The sequence below is a fragment of the Pyxicephalus adspersus genome, chromosome 10, assembly GCF_032062135.1.
Source record: "Pyxicephalus adspersus chromosome 10, UCB_Pads_2.0, whole genome shotgun sequence".
NCBI classification, from domain to species: domain Eukaryota; kingdom Metazoa; phylum Chordata; class Amphibia; order Anura; family Pyxicephalidae; genus Pyxicephalus; species Pyxicephalus adspersus.
The window spans coordinates 51,721,946-51,745,921 of NC_092867.1; the positions used below are offsets into that span (position 1 = coordinate 51,721,946).

General features: G+C 38.8%; 1 protein-coding gene and 1 long non-coding RNA gene across 4 annotated transcripts in view; one reads left to right on the forward strand and one right to left on the reverse strand.

The window, feature by feature from the left end:
- Nucleotides 1–23,976, reverse strand: part of LOC140339601 (uncharacterized) — a 33,860-nt gene that overhangs the window by 8,891 nt on the left and 993 nt on the right. The window contains exons 1-2 of one of the 2 annotated variants that reach the window (XR_011922486.1): nucleotides 22,926–23,366; nucleotides 18,081–18,382 (exon numbers count right to left, since the gene is read on the reverse strand). This is a non-coding gene — a long non-coding RNA (uncharacterized lncRNA). Of the gene's footprint in view, nucleotides 1–18,080; nucleotides 18,383–22,925; nucleotides 23,367–23,976 lie in introns of those variants that run through there. The other variant, XR_011922487.1, reaches the window with a different exon arrangement.
- TNKS1BP1 (tankyrase 1 binding protein 1) overlaps nucleotides 21,903–23,976 on the forward strand; it is a 58,883-nt gene continuing 56,809 nt past the window's right edge. Inside the window, exon 1 of one of the 2 annotated variants that reach the window (XM_072424367.1) lies at nucleotides 21,903–22,014. The gene's annotated coding sequence lies outside the window, so the exon portion shown is untranslated. Of the gene's footprint in view, nucleotides 22,075–23,976 lie in introns of both variants that reach the window. The other variant, XM_072424366.1, reaches the window with a different exon arrangement.

Sequence of the window (23,976 nt, forward strand, 5' to 3'; positions counted from 1 at the left end):
CTTTTTTCCGGAAAAGGCGCAGTACGAACTGTGGGCGAGGCGAGGAATGAAGCAGTGACCATACAGCAGATAAAAAGACTTCTCACGCCCAGTTCGGGCCGCCCACTGTACGCGACGAGGGGACTTTTTTTTTTCTTGCCCTTCTTTTTTCCGGAAAAGGCGCAGTGCGAACTCACAATTTGCTTGCACCCTCATTGAACCGGCCGCCACTGCCACCCCACCCCAGCCCTCGTTTATAACGCGCACCCAAACTTTTATTTCTTTTTTTGGTAGAAAATTTTGCGCGTTATACTCGAATAAATACGGTATATGTATTTATATACATTTAAATGTATTTTGACATACACACACAAGTGAAATCACTAAATGTTCTTTAATACATAGTTGCATAGTAGGTTAGGTGGAAAAAATACATAAGTCCATCAAGTTTAACCACTAGGGAAATAAACATATCCCAGGTATAAATCCCTATAAGACATAGTTGGTCCAGAGGAAGGCAAAAAAAAAAACCCTGGTACAATTTGCTTCAACGGGGGAAAAAAACTCCTTCCTGATTCCATGAGGCAATCGGGTGTTCCCTGGATCAACAGTCACTGTTATTTTTACTTTAAAGCCTTAATATCCAGTTATATTCTGTGCTTCTAGAAAAACATCTAGCTTTTTCTTAAAGCAATCTATAGTAGTTGCTGAAACTACTTCCTGAGGGAGCTGATTCCACATTTTCACAGGCCATACAGTGAAGAATCTCTTCCTTATCCTGAGCTTAAACTTCGTTTCCTCCAGACGCAAAGAGTGGCCTCTTGTTCTTTTTAATGATCTCAAAGTGAATAATGGGGAAGAGAGTTCTGGATATGGACCGTTTATATATTTATACAGGGTGATCATATCCCCCCTTATACGTCTCTTCTCAAGGGAGAATAGATTCAGTTCAGTTAATCTCTCCTCATAGCTGAGCTCCTCCATTCCTTTTATTAATTTAGTTGCCCTCCTCCGCACTCTCTCCAATTCAACAATGTCCTTTTTGTGAACTGGTGCTCTAAACTGGACTGCATATACCAGATGTGGTCTGACCAATACTTTGTACAGGGGCAGGATAATGTCTCCATCTCTGCAGTCTATTCCTCTTTTAATACAAGAAAGTAATTTGCTGGCTTTGGATATTGCAGCTTGGCATTGCATGCTGTTATTAGGTCTATGATCTACCAGAACCCCCCGGATCCTTTTCTATTTCTGACTCCACAAAATGTATTCCCCCTAGACAATATGCATGCATGTTTTTAGCTCCCAAGTGCATATTTTACATTTATCTATATTAAATGTCATTTGCCACGTGGCTGCCCAATCAAACAATACATCCAGGTCTGCTTGTAGATTATAGACATCCTGTATGGACTTAATTCCATTACATAGTTTGGTGTCATCTGCAAACACAGAAATGGTACTTTTAATCCCAAACTCTATATCATTTATACAGATTGCCTTTTCTAAACCTATTGACTCTAACTTGCATATTAACCATCTATGGGGTTACAGTGTCAAATGCTTTAGCAAAGTCCAAGTACACTATCAACTGCTATTCCACTGTCTACCTGTTTACTTACTTCCTCATAAAAAGAGAGTAAATTTGTTTGACAACTTCTGTCTTTCTTGAAGCCATGCTGACCATCACTTATATTATTATTTTCTAGCAGAAACTCATCTATGTGGTTCCTTATCAAACTCTCTAAGACCTTTCCAACTATGGACGTTAAACTTAGTGGTCTGTAGTTACCTGGTAATGACTTTGCTCCCTTTAAGAAGATAGGAACCACATTGGCCTTATGCCAATCCATCGGTACCTTCCCAGTGACTAAAGAGTCTCTAAAAATTAGAAATAATGGCTTTGAAATAACATAGCTCAGCTCATTCAGGAGAAGTGGATGCAATCCACCAGTTCCTGGTGCTTTGTCAACCTTAATTTTTCCCAGCTGTTTCTCTATCATATCAATTCTGAGCCATTGTGACTCATTTAAGGTAGTGACATTGCTATTATGAATTTGGACTTGGGCTCTGCTATTTTCCTTTGTGTACACAGAGCTAAAAAAAAAGTGTTTAGTAAATCTGCCTTGTCTTTATTCCCAGTTACCAACCCAGCGACATCCTTTAACCTCCCTAGCGGTACATTTCTTTCCTGTTTTATTTGTCTAAAAGCGATACATTGTTTTTCATGAAAATTTATTTTACAGTATAATATAATAGTATGAGTATAATAAAGTATGAAACACAAAATCATGTAAAAATATGAAATTAAATAAATTAAAAAAAATATATATATATATTTTTAATTTTTTTAAATGTTAAAAAGAGAATAAATAATATAGTCATACTATTATATATACTGTAAAATAAATGTTTACATTTATATCCAATGTATTGAATTCAATACACTTATTTTGTATTGAATGCAAAAGAAATGGATTTTGAATTTCCTGCCACACCCCGTCGGCAACGTACACACGCACCGACGTCACTGGGAACTCCCCGGTGACTCATCGTGTGCAGAAGACGCCGGAGGAAGAAGGAAGAAGACAGGAATCGCGGCAATGGATGAAGCGGGTTTCCTGCGGATCAGGTAAGTGCTGTATTTACTTACCTTCCCATAGGTTTACCTACCCCGAGTGTGACTCGGGGTTACCACTTTTAGCAACTTTTTTCTACCCCCATTCACACTTGGGGTTACTGCTTGGGAGGCTAAAGGGTCTACATGCTCAGATCTGATCTTTTTGGTATTATAAATATTTGAAAAATTTTGGGGGCTTTGCCTTACTTTCCTTTGCAATCTGTCTTTCATTTTGAAGTTTTGCACATTTTATCTCCTTTTTACATATTTTATTATATTCTTTAAAGGTTTCAAATGATGAAGGTGATCGTTCATTTTTATATTTTTGGAATGGACTTTACCTGTTCTTTATGGCTTTTTTAACATCAGCTGTGAGCCACTAGTGTTTGTGTTCGAATTCATTTTGTCCTTGTATTCGACCCGAATATGGCTGTTCGAATTTGGATAGACCCGACCCGAGAAACACGGGATTGGACAGTAAAAACTCTGGGAAAAAAATTGTAAAAACTGTGTTTAAAAACAAAATAAAAATGAATTTTATACTAATTAATTGATTGTGTTTTTTTAAATAACTTTTTTTTTTTACAGGTTTTCCCACAATGACAATATGATTCCCGCGGCTGTGCAGCCGTGGTAATCCTCCTGTCATTGCGGGATCTCCGGGCACTATAGGCGATGAATGGGGACTCCCCGTTCATCTATAGTGCCCGGAGATGGTAGTGGAACTGCAGATTACCATTGTGGTAATCTCCATTGTGACGTCACGTGGGAAACTGAACTGCAGACTACCTCTGCAGTTCTGCTACAATGTCCGGGCACTACAGGTGATGAATGGGGACTTGTACCCATTCATCACCTGTAGTGCCCTGTATTCTTAGATAGAAAAACTCTATCTAAGAATACATAGTACAGCACTGAAACAGCAATCGCTGTTGCCCTGCTGTGCTTCTACCCTGTTTCCCCGATGATAAGACACTGTCTTATTTTTTTTTGAAGGCCAAAATATGCTCTAGGGCTTTTTTTCAGGGGGATGCCTTATTTACCCATGAAGAAGACTACAGTACACAGTTATTGTTCATGTGCCATTCATGTCCACTTCTGATCAATGGGGCTTATTTTTCATTTTTACCTAAAAAGGGGGGGCTGTCTTATTTGATGGCCCTGCCTTATCATCGGGGAAACACGGTACTATGTATTCTTGGATAGAGTTTCTCTATCTATGAATATAATAGACCAAAGGTGATGAATGGGGACAAGTCCCCATTTATCACTTGTAGTGCCCCGACATTGTAGTAGAACTGCAAAGGTAATCTTCAGTTCAGTTTCCTACGTGACGTCACAGTGGGAAACTGAACTGCAGAGGTCTGCAGTTCCACTACAATGTCCAGGCACTTCAGGTGATGAATAGAGACTTGTACCTATTCATCACCTGTAGTGCCCTGTATTCTTAGATGGAGAAACTCTAGCTAAGAATACATAGTACAGTGCTGCAACAGCAATCGCTGTTGCCGTGCTATGCTTCTACTATGTATTCTTGGATAGAGAGTCTCTACCCCCATTCATCACTTGTAGTGCCCACAGATCGTAGTGGAACTGCAGAGGCAATCTGCAGTTCAGTTTCCCACGTGACGTCACATGGAAAACTGAACTGCAGACTACCTCTGCAGTTCCAGTAAAATGTTCAGGCACTACAAGTGATGAATGGGGACTTGTCCCCATTCATCACCTGTTGTGCCCTGTATTTTTAGATAGAGAAACTCTATCTAAGAATGCATAGTACAGCGCTGCAACAGCAATCGCTGTTGCCGTGTTGTGCTTCTACTAGTATTCTTGGATAGAGTTTCTCTATCTAAAAATACAGGGCACTATAGGTTATGAATGGGGACAAGTTCATCACTTGTAGTGCCCAGAGATCGTAGTGGAACTGTAGAGGTAATCTACAGTTCAATTCCACTGTGAGGTCATGTGGGAAACTGAACTGCAGGCCTCTGCAGTTCCAGTACAACGTCCGGGCACTACAAGTGATGAATGGGGACTTGTCCCCATTCATCGCCTGTGGTCCCCTGTATTCATAGATACAGAAACTCTATCCAAGAATACATAGTAGAAGCATAGCACGGCAAAAGCAATTGCTGTTGCAGCGCTGTACTATGTGTTTCTGGATGGAGAAACTCTCTCCAGCAACACAAACAACTAGTAAAGGGCTGCAATCTGATTGCTCTTGCAGCCCTTAAAAGACCCTTAAAAAAACGGAATTCTCGCACCATTGACTTCAATGGTGTTCGAATTCGGCATTTGATCACCCAGAGAATTTCTCACTCTTCGATCGAATAGTTGTCGAATCGAATAGTGAGCTATTCGACCAACACTATGAGCCACATAGGTTTTAATTTTAGCCTCTTAAACTTATTACCCATTGGAAAATATTTTTCAGTTTGCTTTTGTAGAACAGAATTGAAACATTCCTATTTTGTTCTGTGTTCTTTGAGGACAATATTGTCTCCCAGTCCAAGTCACAGAGAGCCGTCCTTAATAATGGAAAATTTGTGCTCTTAAAATTAAATGTTTTTATCTTTCCTGTTTTTGCTTCCTGTTCCAGCTTACATTAAATGAAATCATATTATGGTCACTGCTACCCAGATTCTCTTTTATTTGCACGTTTGTCATAAGCTCTGCATTGTTAGAAAGAACTAGGTCCAGGAGAGTATAATTTGTAGTTGTGGCTTCTATAAACTGTACCATAAATTTATCTTGTATTAAATTCACAAATTTCCCCCATTTTGCTGTTCCTGTAATACTATCATTCCAGTCAATGTAAGGGTAGTTGAAATCTCCCATGATTAAAACACTTCCACTTTTTGCTGCTTTTTCTATCTGTGCTAGTAGTTGATTTTCTATTTCTTACTTAGCACTGGGGGCCTATAGCAGACTCCAATAATTAATTGTGTGTTATTCAACCCCACATTCAACTCCACCCATAATGCCTCAAACATCGATTGTTCCCTCCACAATTTCTTCTTTCACCTTCACTTTTAGATCACTTCTCACATACAGACAGACACCACCACCCTTTCGGTTGACTCTGTCTTTACGAAAGAGAGTATACCCAGGAATATTGACAGCCCAGACATGCGAAGAACAAAGCCAGGATTCAGCAATACCAATTAAGTCAAAATCTTTCTCACTCATTAGGGCTTCCAACTCCCCTATCTTGTTTGCTAGACTTCTAGCATTGGTGAACATGCTCTTTAAACCATTGCTGCTTTTACCATCATTGTTTTCCAAATCCTTTAGTTTTTTATTACAATTAGTACTGCACAATCCAATGTTTGCTTGTAAAATGGGAAGCTTCTTACATTTATCTATAACCCTCTCCCCAACTATCCCCAATCCACCCTCCACTAATGTCTGACCTCTGACTACCCTGAAAAACCTTTCTGCCACCTTATTTAACTGTCCCACCCCCCTCTGTCCTAGTTTAAATATCCCTCCGCCATTCCCCTAAGTCTTTCCCTCAGCACAGTAGACCCCCTTTCATTTAGGTGCAAACCATCTCTGGCATACAGGTTGAACCCCAATGAAAGCCCAGTGCTCTATGAACTCTTCCCTTCTAAACCAGGACTTAAGCCATGCATTTAGCTGTCCTTTTCTTCAGCTTGAAACCTAGTTTTCTAAACTAATTTTTTAGGATCCTTTTATCTATTTTGTCATTGGTTCCAACATGGTCCAAGACAGCTGGGTCCTGTCAAGCCCCTCCCAGTAGTTTTTCCACTCGGTCCACCACATGCTGAACCCTGGCACCAGGGAGACAGCAAACCATTCGGTTGAAGGGATCTGGGCGACAAACTATTCTATCCGTCCTCCTGATCATAGAATCCCCTATGACAACCAATTGTCTTTTCCTTCCTGTGTTTCTCTCCCCACCACTACTGGATGTGCTGCTCTCCCGGCTGTTGGGGGTAGCAGTAACATTTAGAGTTGCCACCACTGGGTCTCCACCTGCACATCTTCACATAACTTTGCAAACATGTTGGAGTGCTCAAACACAGGGCTGGCCTTCCTTTTCTTGGTGCCCCTGCCACTCCCTCTAGTTACATTAACCCAACTTCCTACATATTCATCGTGACTAACCTCTCTACCCTCCAGATCTAAGCCATTAACTGCCAGTGATTTCAGTGTTGCAATGTGCTTCTCCAGCTCTCCAATGGGAGATACTAGAAAGGCGACTTGCTCACATCTGTCACAGCAGTATTCACCTAGGAGCTGTTGCTCCATTTGTGCATACATGTGGCAGACTGTGCACTGAACCAAACCTTCCACCTTGCTACCACTCATTTTCCCAGTTACAATTTTTGTTTACAAGGAGTTATAAAAATTACTTACAGTTTGCGGTTACTATAAGGATTTAACTCCTTTTGTTTTCAAAATCCTTTATTTTTCCACCTCCACTTGATCAAAGAGCCACTTGTGTCACAAGCCAAACAGTGAGCAAGCTCAAGATGAGTGCCCCGGACTGTGAAGCCTTGACCACCCCCCCTTAGAGGTCAGCAAGGAAAAAAAGCTGTTTAAAAACAAAACCGACAGTCATGTATTATAACGTTTGCCTATAATCCTTTACTAAAATATTTGATTTCTCTAAAGCCAAACTAGAATGAAATTTTAATCAGGTCACAAATGTTTGTTTACATTTTTTTTACACATACTATTGTGTGATGACATATTAGAAAGTGCTTCTTAGTATATATCCAGCTTGATAGAAATTAGTTTGCAGTGTTGCAACCAAAAGAAAAAGTATCAAAGCAACAAATGTAACTATAAATTAGGTAAGTTTGTGAATGAGTAGAATGTAACATAAAAAAGTAGCACTTACACAAAAAAACATCAAGCGCTAAAGATTTAAACTGATCTGTAATCGACTGGAGATGCGCACAGTCGAGATCTTTGCTCATTTTTGCAGGAATCCGGCAGGCGAGTTCACTGGATCTCGGCTCCGACTCGCAGTAATAGAACTTGACGACGGTGTGTTTGTACATGCATTTTGTTGATAAATCAGGCATAATAAGTTATCAGACTGGGGAGGACAGGGAATAGTGCCAGCAAAGAGAGTGCAGGGTGAATAATAAATTTTAACAGAAAATTTGCGAACCATATGCATACAATAAACATGTAAAAAATGTGGCAAACTGAAATCCATGAAAGCCAGTCCTGTAATAACGATTGTAGTGAGGCTTTTAGACTTGGTGAGCTCCAGGAGTAGGTTATGTTGATTCAGTCAAGAAGATGGTTTGATGAAATAACAGTTCAGAATGGCAGCAGCAGAAGATGTGTTGGAGTCCAGGTGGATGAATCAAACCAGAGGTAAGAGATAGGAATTGTCGAGTATAATTTTATGTCATCTGTTCTAATTCCTGTGTCGATTCCCTGGATTTCAGACCTTTATGTTTGTGTCAAAGATGTACAGATGATAGAACAATTATTTACAAGGCTTTATAACTGCTTAGACAAATATGAAGCAATATAGGTCCCATGGGACCAGCATCTCCTAGCAGGGCTCCAGGGTGGACTGGGGGCTTTGCAACATATGCCTGCAGGAGTGTGAACATAATGCTGGGTAGGGATTACTTGGGAAGGAAAAGATCCCGATGCTCTTAGCCTTCCTCCTTCACCCCTTTTTATTTGTCTTATCTCTTTATCCCACTTTCTCATCTTGACCATATATCTCGTTGGCTATTATCAAAATATACTTCTGTAATGCTACAAAGGGAAGTATTTGGAACATTTGTGTAACAGGTGCATGAGCTAGCCACTATGACTGTGCACAATTGGCCATTGTATTATTTTTTACATTAATATTTTTCTTTGCTTGCCATATATAAAAAACTTTCTAAATAAAAAATGTAAATTTAAAAAAACACATTATTTAACCTCCTTAGCGGTACATTTCTGTCTGGATATATATGTCTAAAAGCAGTACATTGTTTTTCATGGAAGTTTATTCTACAGTATAATATAATAGTATGAGTATAATAAAGTTTGAAGCACAAAATCATGTAATAATAATAAACTAAATACAATTGAAAAAATATATATTTATTTTTTTTTAAATAAAAAATAAATAAATAAATATTATACTCATAACAGTTATTTTGTATTGAATGCAATACAAATGGATTTTGAATTTCCCGCCCCACCGGTACCGTACACACGATGGTGACTCATCGTGTGCAGAAGATGCTGGAGGAAGAAGGAAGAAGACAGGGATCGTGGTGATGGATGAGGTGGGATGCCGGCAGGTCAGGTAAGCGCTGTATTTTGTTACCTTCCCATAGGTTTACCTACCCCAAGTGTGACTCCGGGTTACCGCTTCCTGCAACTTTTTTCTACCCCGAGTGATACTCGGGGTTACTGCTAGGAAGATTAATGACTTTTCTAGAGCTGCCCCAACTCACTGGAATGGTCTTCCTCATCCAAATTAGATTGCTCCTACTTTCTGCTCATTTGAAAGAGCACTTAAAACCCATCTTTTTAAACTTGCCTACCCGTTTTCTTCTGTCTCCTAAACCCTCACTACTCCCCATCACTCCAAATCTCTCCTCCTATTATGTGATACTTCCCCCACCTCCTAGATTTTAAGTTCTACGGGGCAGGGTCCTCCTCCTGTGTCACTGTCCGTTACTGTCTGTCATTTACAACCACTATTTAATGTACAGCGCTGCGTAATATGTTGGCTCTATATAAATCATGTTTATTTTTAATAACAATAATGCATTAAAAAAACATATGTCCATTAAATATTGTTCAGCTTAATGTATTCTATAGTGTATTTTTGACCAATAAAAGCCTAGCACTATGTTAAAAGCTTTTAAAAGAAGGTAAATAAACACTGTTTCTTTTCTGTTGACAATCTCAGATATTGTGAAATACCTGTATAAATTAGTGGTAGTGAATTATCATTCTATAAAAAGTGCACTATCCTTGAAAACGTTACTTCCAATCCTATGGGCCTTTGCAGACTTGTGATGCAGTAGTTAAAATGTTCCTTAGGAGGACTGTAGGATTTCACAATCTACTGTGTTAGTACACATATTCTGTTGATCTTATGTCTACTAGTCATGTGAATTTCACAGATACTATGTGACTTGAATTAAATATCATCAGTTTTAGTGCTTTGTAAACATGTTAGGAAATTACAGAGACATATTCGGCCTGATTTAATAAAGCTCTCCAAAACTGGTGAACATAGACTATCGCGGCAGAACCTAAGTAATTCAGCAAACCTGGAATGTATGTGGTCCAGGACTGAAAAAATTGCCAACTAATACCAAATGATTTTCATCAAATCCATCCCAGGTTTGCTGAATTATCCAGGTTCTCCCACAATAATCTATTTTTACCAGCCCTGAAGAGCTTTATTAAATCGTGTCTATTAACAAAGATTTGCCTATTTTGCTTTGTGCTGAAGTCTACCACTATCTAACAATCCTGATTAAATTTGTTTTTAAGACATTCTTCAGCTAATACTAATAAATTACATTAGGGAATGCAGTTTTTGTTAAGTTAGATCTTGCAGTAGTTTTTTTTTACAAATTTTTGGGTGGTGAATCAAGAAATGACCAGTTTTTTGCTATCACACATTTTTACAATACAGGGTACCCTCCATTTTTGTCAAAGACATACAAATTTTACATACAATAAAAAAATAATGAAATAATAACTTGAATGTACTATTTATTTAAATTGCTTTTGTTCATGCAAAGGATTTATTGTTACTCTATGGCATTTTTTTTTACAGTAAAACATTTGAAAATTAAACCGGTAACAGCTGACAGCTCCGCTCCCCTGATTGCTCTTGCAGCCCTGTAGTATGCATTCTTGGATAGAGATATCCTATCCAAGAACACAGGAGTCCCGCCGCTGGATTCATTAATGCAGCTGTGGGAATCCTCATGTGCACGACCCCCGGGCACTAGAGGTTAAATGGGGGCTTCATTTCTGTCTGGATTTATATGTCTAAAAGCGGTTCATTGTTTCTCACAACAATGTATTTTAGAGTATAATAATATTATGAGTATAAAAAAAGTTGGAAACACAAAACCATGTCAAAATAATAAATAAATTTAAAAAATATTATAATAATTTTGTTCAATTTTTAAAAATGTTTTTTTTTTAATAAATAATATACTCATACTATTACATTATACTGTAAATAAATGTTGATGCAAGACAATGTACTGCTTGCTTTTACACACATAAATTCACTGTATTGCATTCAATACAGTTATTTTGTATTGCATCATCTTTCTTGTTATATCACTTAAATGATCTCCTGGCTCTCGGCGAACCATAGGTATAACAAATTGCATCTTATCACGTGTTCCCTTCTCCACATCCGTAAACCCTCGACACACTGTTTGCACACCTTATGAGGGGCCCAAGACTTATCTTGATCACCAAATTTAACTTTGAAATATGCCAAATAGGCTTGCTCTACAAATGTGCTGATGTTTGCCTTTAGACTGGGAATGGTGAAACTGCAGGAGATATAACAAAATTAGGCACTTATGAAGAGAAACAGCAGAGCCAGACATTATCTGAAAGAAAGGAAATTCATGTGTAAGTAGAAAAATATATTTTACTTATTCACTTTGTAGAGCAGTGCACAACTGTCACGGGGTGTGGAGGTGAGAGGAACACCTGAATGAAAATAGAGGGATGAAGACAAGGAACTAGGCCTCAAAGCCTAGGGAGAGGGAAACGGTCACCACCTACGAAAACCCTAAACCTAGCCCTGACTCCTGTCAGTATGAATAGACCCTGAAGGTGGGAATACTCATACACCGGATCCTAGGCCCTAGTAGCCCTGAATTGCCCTAGGAGTAGTGGCAGGGTTTGAGACTACTGGTTCCTTCCCAGATGAATGAACCAGTAGTGGCAGGGTTTGAGACTACTGGTTCCTTCCCAGATGAATGAACCAGTAGTGGCAGGGTTTGAGAGTACTGGTTCCTTCCCAGATGAACCAGTGTCTCCCTGAGGCCCAGTAACCACGAGAACAACAAAATACCAAGAGCAGTAGAACTTATCTTCAATAGAAAATGGATGAGCAGGAACTCTGGGGAGGACAACACACCAGCTCTTCCACATCCAAGCAGAGAGTATAAACTGCATAGCATGAAGTGTGGGGCTAGACTAAATAGAGGTGGAGTAATGACCACCAGCTGCAGCTGAGACAAGAGGTGTGGTCATTACAAACAACAACACTGAAACGAGTAAAAACAAAGAGACTGTCAGATAACCCACGTGTAGCCAGTCTCTCAGATCTTCTAAACTCAGTCACGGGTGGGACCGTGAGAACAACCTCTGACCACACTGTCTTGCGTGTAAATGAATAGCCTATACAAATCAATGCTAAAGTAATCCCATTACCATAAGTGGTGGAGAAAAAACCTGACGTGATAGAAGAAAACTAACTGCACTTTCAGAATCAGCATACCTATTTTAGTTTAAATAAGCTTAAAAATTGAAGTCCACAAAAAATATGTTCAAATTGTTTACCAGTGTTATGTATGTCAATGGTGATGTAAAAAAAAAAAAACAAATACATTTAACACTGGTGAAATTTTTGTTTCTAAAATGTAACCACAAGAAATATATTAATGAAGTGGGATACTGTGAAGAACGCCCTCTCAGCCCACATCCTGCACATAGATTTTCCAGCACGCTCAGCAACAGTCTATGCATTAGCAGGCTGAGATGGGTCATCATGGAGACAAGGTTAACCACTCTGTTACCCCCTGTCAAACACATCACCACAAGAAGACTGCCACAACCTGCTTAGACGGAAGCATGCACCGTTACCCTTGACAACCGCAGTTATGACTCTTTTTCTCTAATACTGTCACCCACTGCCACTCCAGCCAGATCTGGATGTCTCAGAAATCACAATGTTTATAGTAGCGTTATCGGGTTAGCAAGTTACACTATTTCTACTTAGAGCATTCAAAGATTCAGGTTACACTTTTTATGGTGTTTAATAAGTAAAAACAGTGCATAAACAAATATTGGAAAATAAAGACTAATCAAAGAACAATAACAGAACAATAGCAGAACAATAACAACAGCATAAAATTATTATTATTATTTATATTATTATTAATAAACAGGATTTATATAGCGCCAACATATTACGCAGCTCTGTACATTAAATAGGCGTAGCAAATGACAGACAGTTACAGAAGTGACACATGACAGCGGATAAAGAATTTTGCTTGGTGACAGTGAGCTCAGTGTTAAAATGTTGTAGTCTGGCTTTGTAGTCCATGAAGTCAGCGGTGAGGCCAGATTTCTTCCATTGGCACTCAGCTGCACGAACAATCTTTTGTAAGTGTTTGGTGTGATTGTTGTGCCAAGGATGGGGGTTGACAGGGCAGGGGTAGCAGAAGGTGGCAGGGGGAACCTTATCTAGAGCCAAGGAAAGAGAGTGGTTGAACTGGGTGTCAGCTTTATCTGGGGAGGTGATTTTGGAGAGAGTGGGGGTGAGGGATGCAAGGCAGTTTGAGAATAGGTTGTGGTCAAGGTTATGGATATCTCTCTGCCATTGGCCAGGTCTGGGATGTGGCGAAGGGGAAAAGAGTTAGATAGGTTGAAGGTGATTAGGTTGTTGTCAGAAAGGGGAAATGGTGAGTTGTCAAGGTGGGTGAGGTTGCAGAGTTTGGAAAATACTGTACCAGATTTAAAGTGTGTCCAGATGTTCTGTGTGAGTCCAACAGGAGGTAATTGAGAGCAAAGAGAGTGCAGGGTGAGCAATACATAGTAACAGTTAATTGTGTCATAGGAGTACATAATGCAGTGCAAGAGACTGCCCATGTGAAATACAGGTTTTTAAACACAGTTTTTTTTAGACCAAACTAGGCATTTTTGGGACTTATAGTTCACCAGCACTGGTTAAATATGGTTCCCAGGCTTTCCTGAGGCCTAGGAGACTAGTTATTGGTCTTAAAATGCTTACCATTACGATTCAATTACAAATCAGCCAACTACTACTTTATACAGAATGGTATAGTGTAAATATAAAAATGATTAATAAATGGGTTTTAGAATAAAGCTCAGAGTTCAATCAGAGGCCACGCTACTAGCATTACCTGAGTTTTATGACACCTGGACACAAAAAACTCCAACTTTTACAATGGGTGTTGTAAGGCTATGTACACACGTGCAATAATTGTCGTTGGAAATGATCTTTCATGATCCTTTCCAATGACTAAGGACTGCACGATGCATGAATGAGTGCTGTACATATAGCACTGCTCTGTTCTATGGAGAGGGGAGGGGGAGAATGATGGAGTGGCACCCTGCTGCGCTCTCTCCCCCTTCACTTCCATTAAGACCGTTTGTCATCCATCGTCTGTGGATCCACCAGGGCATTTGGGGGATGAATGACAAGCGCTGTACACACGCCAGATTCTCGTCCAATATAGGCCCTGAGCCGATTATCGGACGAGAACCATTGCACGTGTTTACGTAGCCTAAACTAGAGGTTCTGGAAGGATGCTGGTTGTCACATACAGATATATCTGATAAGGGGAAATTTATGACCCTGGTCTGTTTTATTTTCAAACAAAGACCCAAGACATTTACATTTATTGGGAGATCAGAAATAAATGTTATCCCAGATCTCACAGATACCTCATCTCTCTGAAAATGGCCTGATCGTGTGTATATGGTTCTATTAGATACCAACTGTCCATCTATTGATTCGTGTGGTTAGAAAAAGTATTTACATAGCTAGTACTCTCCCTTTGCATAGCAGAAGCACTTATAGTTTACCACTCCTGTTCTTGTATATTATCTCTGAATCTCTTCTTCCCCATTAACCACCTGAGCGTTACACTGAGGTCTAGATTTCTGTACCAAAAGTGATCCACTGTTTTTCATGAAAATTTTTTTTAAATGGTAGACCTGTAACTTACAGAAATATGTACGAACAAGGGTTCTAGTAGATATTATGAATGTAAAAAATGTTTGAAACACACAATCATGTAAAAAAAAAATACTTTTAATAAAATTAAAGGAAATTAGGTGAAGATCAGCAAAGGTAAGATAAGACACAGTGTTACACACTAGCCATCCAGGGAATACCTGGCAATTTTTAAAACTTTGATTCTGTATTTATTGGGGGTTTGTTTGAAATTATGTTATTGAATTTGCAAGTTATTTACTTTTATTTTATTTTTTTTTATTTTTTGTATTGGATTGGATACGCAAGTTTGTATCCAATCAAATACAAAATATAAATTTGAATTTCCAAGTTATTTACTTTTATTTTATTTTTTTTTTATTTTTTGTATTGGATTGGATACGCAAGTTTGTATCCAATCAAATACAAAATATAAATTTGAATTTCCAAGTTATTTACTTTTATTTTATTTTTATTTTATTTTTTGTATTGGATTGGATACAGGAGTTTGTATTCAATCCAATACAAAATGACAGTTTGAATTTACCAATTATATACCTTGTAATTATTTGAATCATTTTGTATTGGATTCAATACAGGAGTTTGTATTGAATCCAATACAAAATGAATGAATGAGTTTCTATTTGAATTTCCCGCACATGCGCCGACGTCATCACGCACGCACAAGAAGCCGGCCGGCTGTTTTTTTCTTCCGCCGGATGGCTTCTTGTTTCAGAGATCACCCGGCGCTGGAACGAGAACGACGCTGGATGATCAGCGGGAGCAGGTAAGAAACCGGCCGGCATCTTGTGTTCCGCCAGCCGGCCAGCGGAGCACAAGATGCTGGCCGGCTTCTTACCTGGTCCCGCTGGTATACGAGAAGGCACCCGACGCTGGAAATGGAGACCGACGGACGACGATTGACGGAGGACGACACTGGAACACGAACCCGACGCTGGATGAGAACAGGGGGACCGAGATTTTCCCTACATTAAAATCCCCACTTACCTGGGTAAGTGGGGATTTTAATGTACGGAAAATCTAGGGCTTAACGAAAAGAGCAACTTTTTTGAGCCCGTACGAAGGTCGGGCTTAACGGTAAGGAGGTTAATATCATTTATGGTATGTTTACAGACAGTTGTGTCCAGTCTTGGTCAGCTTATATGTTAAGCTCAATAGACACCCATATAAAGACTGTGCATAGTTGAAGCACAGCTAACGTTCAGGCAAACAGCTAAAAATACACTTGAAATGAGTATGTGAACTGTTTTACCCACAAAACAATTGGTATTTCTGTCTATTTGGTCCTAAGATTCACACAATCCTACCAGACTGCACAGTCAGCAAAGTGTTTTTTTTTTCCATTTATGCAATACAGATCAGCTTGTGACTGCAGCATATGAGATAATCCCTTTGATATTTTCTTCTGTCAGAAACTTCTTTTAAAGTAAATGTGAATACAGGGCAGGTTTCTAGTGTTGTCTCTTAGTGGTCACATGTTGAGACCTGCTGCAGATTAATTTAAATATCACACAGACACTGATTGCAGTATATACCTAGTCTACTAACCAATATACTTTTAACATATGTATAAGAAAAAGTAAAGTTTTTACTGTTGTTTTCCTATTCCTAAATTCTTATTTCCGAATCATGGAATAAAGCTGTCAGTTTTAAAACCACATTTATCCCTGCAAATATCTAGTAGCTCATATATAAAATAAATATGAAAAAAATATAGTAAATGGAGAATCAACTTCTTCCATTAAAAATAACGAATGTGGAAGTTTCTCCACTAGAGAATATTTCACTAAATGTCAAGTGCTCTTTTTTATAACTTTTGATACATTTATTCCACAAGTTTCTGTTCTCCCCTTTGTGGTCCCCATCCTGGCTCCTTTTTGTACATGGGACCACTGCACAAAGTGGAACTAAACCTTTTTATCTATTCTGTTGCAGGGTGATGACATCTTTTTTCTTGTGATCTTCACCCATCTTGATTGGCCAAGCCGTCATAATGTAGCATGTAGGTGTGCAGGAGTTCATTTAGCCAGGTTGTTCTAAGTACCCGGGATGCGTAGCTCAGGGATTTTACCAGACAATCTGGCAAATAAGAATGCTTACTGCAGATGGGACAACACCTATCTTTTCTTTAATAAAGACCTCCCTGATCACAATTTTTAAAGTAGTAAACTTGAAAACAGATAAAGTGCAATATGAGATCTGTGAACTTCCATTTACCAATCTCCTCTGCATCGAATTATCCTGGAAGCACTTATCTCTGAGAAATTTCATGTTAAGGCCTTTAATTTCCTGGCCTCACCATCCACTTTGAAGTTCTAAATTTGCAAGGGTTGGATGCAGAAGAATCAAAGACAGAGTACCTGTCACCTGCATTGCACTAACATATTAAGGAATGTCCTCTTGTATTAGTATTTTGGCATAGACATTAGTCCTTCTTTTGTTTAGTTATGTGCATGTTGTATAACAAATATTATGACATGATCAGTCACACCCTCACTCAGTCCACACCCTCTGCATAGACTTTCCAGCAAGCTCAGCAACAATCTAAGCACCAGCAGGCTGAGAAGGGCCACCACATGCATTGTCCCTCTTGACAATCGCAGTTATGACAGTTTCTTTTAGCACTGTCTGTTTCACCCTCTGCCACTCCAGACAGGGATGTCTCAGAAACCACAATGTTTATGGTAGCGTTTTTGGGTTGGCAAGTTACACTATTTCTATGTCCGCATTCAGAGATTTAGCTTACACTTTTTATAGTGTTTAATAAGTGAAAACATAACAAAAACACAGTGCATAAACACGTACAGAAAAAAAAAGACTAATCAGAGAACGATAACAGAGCAATTGCATAATAGCAACAGGGTAAAATAAAAAGGAATAATTGAAATTATGCTTAAGTAGAGTTGCTTTGCCTTGGCCCAGGTTGTAATATAAAGTCTAATTTTTTAGTCAGAGTCACTGGGCTCCTGCAGTGCTCAATCTGTCAACGTTGTTGTCTTTAGAAACAGGATAGTATCAGAGAGAGCCCACTTTGCTAGGTTAGGTGGGACTAATGGAGCAATCCAATGACAGCAGGGTGGGTGCTGTCTGAGAGGCTTCCTGGCAGTGTCCACATGGATTATGATGCTCTTTGGCCACACCCAAGATGCCATTGATTTAGCAAAATTCATAATTCAACAAGTTCTGGTTTTATGAACTGCCAACCCCCCAAGGTCTCCACTCCTTTATATTTAAGGGGGGATCTGATATTATTACTATGCCCACAATTCCCCAGGAAAAGCAAATATTTTTGCCCATCTGTTATCTTATCTGTTATCTATTTTCCATCCAGGCAAGACAGCTAATGTGGAATTAAAGTGTATGTAAACCCAAAGAACTTCTTTGATTTACTCACATCTGTTCTGCTAAATCTTTTGATAAATGCAATTGAATCCAGCTAGAAATCTAGTGACCTCATAGATATTAAGGTGGAACTATCACAAACGAATAAGAAAACAAGACACTTACCTTTACCAGTAGAAAGGCGATCCTAGTCAAGTCAGTCCTGCACCCTCCAATCTTCCTTCTTTGTCCTAGGCTGGACACCAGGCGCCACCATCATATTTTTATCTTTATCCTTCAGGTTCTGCTTTGTACTCCTTTCTGGAAAATGTCAAACAAGGTGCTGATCTCTCTGCATATGCATGTAATCATTACCTTTTTAAGTGGTAGAGTTGCTTCTAGGCTTGCCCCAGGGTGATAATTCTGCTTCTTAATTGATACATTAGAGTGAGTGAACATTGTCACCTTAGGCCAGGAAAGCAGGATTACTGAGTGAAAAAAACACAAAAACGCTGAATAAAAAAAAGCAAATGCAGCCACAAAACATGTGCACTGGTTATCTGCAAAATCTTAAAGTTTTGTTCCTGGGTTTAGAAACAGCTAATGTATATTTTGTATACTTTTACAGAATTGAAAGCGTATATTAGTACAATGTAACCTTGGCTTGAGTTTTTCTGCTGTTAACAGTGGAACCTGAACTGCTTATCTGCTGCCGTTCCCCCTGTGTGACAAGGTCCAGTATATATTTGTATTGTTGAATTGATTAGTGAATGAAAGCCACTGGATAACCTGAAATAATACTTTACAGCAGAGGGAAAATAGTATACTAATAAATTTGCACGGACGGGATTCTTTCCTGTTTGTTTTGTTATGAAGTTGCAGGTACTGTAGCACTGTCTTTTATAATGTTTATCTAATTATCTAAGTTAACCGCAATTGCCAGTATTACAAAAAAGTAAAATACAATGCTTCCATTGCCACCCTCCTCATGCAAATGCTATTTGCCTGAATATGCTGACTCAACTGGCTTCAACACTTTTTAAAGCATGTATACAGATCACAAATATAACAAATAGGTAAGAAGTCCTTATTAGAATTAGAAAGGTTTAAGATATCCTTAGTTGAACCTCCACTTATAACCTGCTTGGGCAGCATGACCTTGGAAACGCATTAAAATAACAGACTGCAAAGGACATTCTAAATGCTGGTATATTCTCTTTTAAGGGTAACTGCACTTATGCACAAAAATACCATTATTTGTTTTCTTCCTGAAAGGGCTTTTACAATTACTGTACATTATATGTGACAGTATAATTGGTCTCAGGATTGAGGTTTTAAGCTTATTACATATTCACAATTACAACAGAATTAATTATTCTTTTGTGCCTGGATGTAAGGACTGACTGGACCTGTAGCCAGACCTGCACCCATTTGGTTTCAAAGCTGCAATGGGGAAGCAATTCAACTGTGTTGTCATTTAAAAACTTTTCCCATTCTATAATGTTCATATATGGAGATCTTTGCAACTGCGGCCTAGTGCCTTTCCAATCTATGGTGGTAATTTTAGTTAATAATGGCGTGGTCTTTTGTTCAGTTATACAAAAGGATGTGAGGCTTTTGATGGCAGGGGCAAAGCAATGCTGGTCTTTAATTGGCATGTTAGACCTCCTTGATGTAATTCCCACCCCTGACCACCGGAAGTTCTACCATTCTTCTTACTTTAGGTAGATACGGGGTGTGTCAAATTGTCTGGTTAATAAGGTGCAATTTTTTAGTACAATGTATTTTCGCCCTGCACATCCACAATATTCCCCCCCCCCAAATTGCTGGTCAGTGCCATCAGTCCATAGTTACCCATATAGGCTTTCAGGCTGAAGAAGATAAAGTGACCACATATTACAGCCATCCCGGCATTCAGTAATGCCCAATGGTCAGGAGAAAATGTCCCCTTATGTTGGTAGTGATTGTGGTCTGTTCATTGGTGTTCAAAATGCCCTCTTACACTGGTGGTCAGAATGCCCACCGTTGCTACTTGACATTGTCATCAAGGAGGTCTAACATGCCAATTAAAGACCAGCATTGCTTTGCCCCTGCCATCAAAAGCCTCACATCCTTTTGTATAACTGAACAAAAGACCACGCCATTATTAACTAAAATTACCACCATAGATTGGAAAGGCACTAGGCCGCAGTGCAAACCTTTACAACAGTGGTTGTGCTATTTGTACCCCATTACACTGGTGATCTGTGTTCAGTGTGCCCCCTTACATTGGTGTTTTTTTTGGTTACCCTTATACCAGTGGTCAGTGTATCCTAACATTGATTTTTAGCATGACCCCCTTGCAATGTTGGCCAGTATTTAATGTGCCTCATAACATTGGTAGTTTGGGCTTAGTGCCTCTCTGGTGGTTGAGGCTGTTAAATTATAATGAACTTCTTATTAATGAGAATAGCTCAATATTTGGCTCCAATATAATATAACATTTTCTCTCCCATATGTTTGAGTGTATTGTTACAGTTTTTGGCGTTTCGGACATGCACAGAAGGAGCAAAGGGAAAAATCTGCCAATCTCATGCATGTGCAGTGAGATCGGCAATTTTTTTTCCATCCTAGGTCACCCGATCTCGGGATCAGGTGAGCAGAAGAGAAAATGGCGGCTCCCGGAGCGCTGGCCCTGGGACGACGCGGGACCCGATGCAGGACACCCCCGGAGGGATTGGACTGCCCTGCAGGATTGAGTTAAGTGTATTTTTTTTTTTTAAGTTTTGAGTTTAGTTCCTCTTTAACTGTGTATTTTCTTTAACTGTTATATTTATCATAATATATCAAATAGTTTGTCTTTGTTAACTATCATTTATTGTTTGGTCTTAGATTTGAATGAAATATACCCATAATGAGTGAGTAAAAGCAAACAAATATTTTGCATTTCTTTAGTGATACCAATGTTACTAATGATAAAAGTAACAACAGTAATAGTTCACTTAACTGTGAGCTGTTTAATGAATCAGAGCCTCCACAGTCCTTGTTAAGCACCATTAGGAAGATCATTATGTTACAAATGTATTTATCTTTTTAAAAAAAATTCATATAAACCTCTTTGGCGGTCTGATTATGTTAGTATGTCAAAGCGGAGCATTCTGTTTAAATTTCCTGCCAGACATGCCTCAAAGTGCACCACCCCTGCTCGTTCACATTTCCCATCGGAGGACGCTGCAGGCTTGTCGGGACCAGGTAAGTCCTTTACAATGCCACCCAGAGTGTAGCATGGGGGTTACCGCTTCTGATACTGAAAATTAACCCTGAGCCACACTTCGGAATACTGTCAATTATGAATTTAGTGGTCCATAAGGTCTGAAAGGTTGGTGACTGCTGATGTAAATAATACTTTTACTTACCTCATCCTTTAGTTCTCCAGTGGCTGACATGCACCTACATTGCAGGACTATTGGTATGTATACCATGCCTGAGACAGGTTTTGAACAGGCTGTGGGGTACCAGTCCACACAGGTGGAACCTTCAATGGGGAGCATGGAATAAGGTAAGTACTGTTTAAATCACCCCTAGACAAGCAAGCATTTAATTCCTTTGATGTGGTGCTAGCCCAACTGCAAAGGAAAGTTTTTCCTAAACCTGGAGGTCAGTTTTTTGGAGGTATGTATAATACCATTCATAAAGTTCTGTTTGTCTTTTGTACTTGGTTGTAATTATATATATATATATATATATATATATATATATTTCCTTTTTTTAATCTATTTATCAATCTGTCTATCTCTGTCTCCAAGTTGACTTACTTTTCTACTTTGTCTGCCAACAGTCAGTAAACTTAACTCCAGCTTTTTTTTTTTTTATTATGTTTTTCTTCTCCCTGGAACTCTCACTGCCTTTTTTGTCCATAATCTGAGCTTTCTGTATGGCAGGCTGTGGCTAAGATCAGCAATCATGATGCAGAAGGCGGATTTCATATTCATGAGCTGCTAGTAATATGTAGCAGCAATATGAGGCAGGGCGGACTCTCTGAGTAAGTGGAGTGGAATGTTTCTCCTGCTGACTTTCTGTAGTGTTGCACTGTAGCTTGTAAAACCCTCTACAGAGCAGGAAGACCGAAGGACAGATGCAGGTACCATATGGATACAACACAAAGTCTCTGCCAGCTTCTAACATAAATATTCCTTTTAGGGTATGAGTATTTTTTAAAGTGTCAGCGTCTGTTTGCTTTTGTTTTGTTGTACCTATAGTGTGTTTTGTTTGTAGTTTCATGTACTGTACTGTTTTTGCATATAGTGATATCAGTTTCAGTGTTGATTGCAACAGCCACATCACATTTGGGGGCTGTTATTTTTATGTGAACTTGTGACTTATTTTCACATCTGTTGCTTCTGGCAACTTTTCTTGAAGAATGCATAACCCAAAGAATATTTTTGCCTTTGTTATGAACGTGGAAACATTCCTTACTCAGGAACCAAATAAGCTTGTGTACAGAGAAATAAATGTTTTGGCATGTTGACTGATTCAAGGTGATCAGGCTTCATAGTTCCTAAAGTTCTATGACATGCTTTATCAGCTACTCGTTAATGGATTCAACTTTCAATGTTCAAGGTCCATTTACCTGCTGCAAACAATCACAAATAATTTGTTACTGGTATGACTTCAATAGCTGCAATTCTTTGTCCTTTTTTTTAATGAATAATATTGAAAAAGTTCTTTGTTAACCATTACACTAAAGAGTAGGCTTTTTTTTTTCTTTTATTGGTAATTGTAATATCCTTCTAGAATTCTAATTTATGCTAGTATACAAACAAAGACAGCTAACCAATCACTGGCTTTCCAGTTTACAGAAGGGAAACCTTTCCCACCACAGGGCTTACAGAAATTCGGAATAACTATGAACAGTTGCAGCCTCTTTTAAGGTTAATTATGGTATTCAGCGGCAATTTTTAACAAACCACAGTACAGTCCAAAAACAGTTTTGTAGCGCAATATAAATTTCTTTTCAAATGACTTTAAAGACAAATCTAACCTTACCCTTACCTTTACTTATCAGTGCATTTAGCAGCCATGTTTTCTAAATTAGATGTTTACCAGTTTTCTTTGGTTATGCTCAGACTGAGGTTGCAGGGCGATTTATAGCTTTCTCGTGCCAGTGAACGGTTGCATTGGGGGAGATACTACAAGCACTTTCTACCTGCAGTAGTTGCATAGAGAATGAATAGGGGCTCTAGTGAGTGGTTCAGCACTACTCGCTGCAACCCACTGCCAAATCTGTAGTCTTTGGTTCTTGATGAACCAGTGCTGTGGTGCAAGAAACCGAGCGGCTGGCAAGTTGGCAACCTCTGTAAGCTGATTGGGATTGCTTGTTCCTGCTGCAGGTCTGAACTTTCCCTTACTATCCGTTTGAGTTAAGATATTAACCTGCAAAAATGGAGGGCTGTATTTGTTTATGGCATTCAGTTGGCATCTACTATAGCTTTGTCAAAAAAGCATATATTGTATGCTCACATAACAGACTGGACACCTAAACCTTCCAGGTAGCTATGTAACATACCCCTAGCATATTGTACTACACATACAGTGCAGTGCACACATGCAGTGCACTACATTGAAAAAAAATGGTGCATTTTTCATTTTTGCTTTGTTGTGGTGCAATAACAATTCATTCAAATACATAAGTTGCCTAACCCTATTTACAATTTACAACATTTACAACAATTCAAGATATCTTGAGTTAAAAAAAAATCACTAATGCTGCATAGATGAAAGATCCTAAAAGGTTTGCAGTGCTAATAGCAGCAGCACAAAGATTTATTTCATTTGTCTGAGGTTTGAACATCTATACCTGTATAATAATTCTGGTGCTCTCAAAATTTTTGGACATGCTTGAACTACTTGCAATACTTGGACATGAAGCGCAGGACAAATTATTATTTTTCCACTTTTGACACAAATCCAAGATACGGACATTTGTAAAATGATCGTTACATGCCCTAGGTTTACCAAGATTTTTTCTTTCCTCCTATGTGTGGAACAAAACACTACATGCACAATAAATCCTTTATTTAATTTCTGATACACAATATAAATG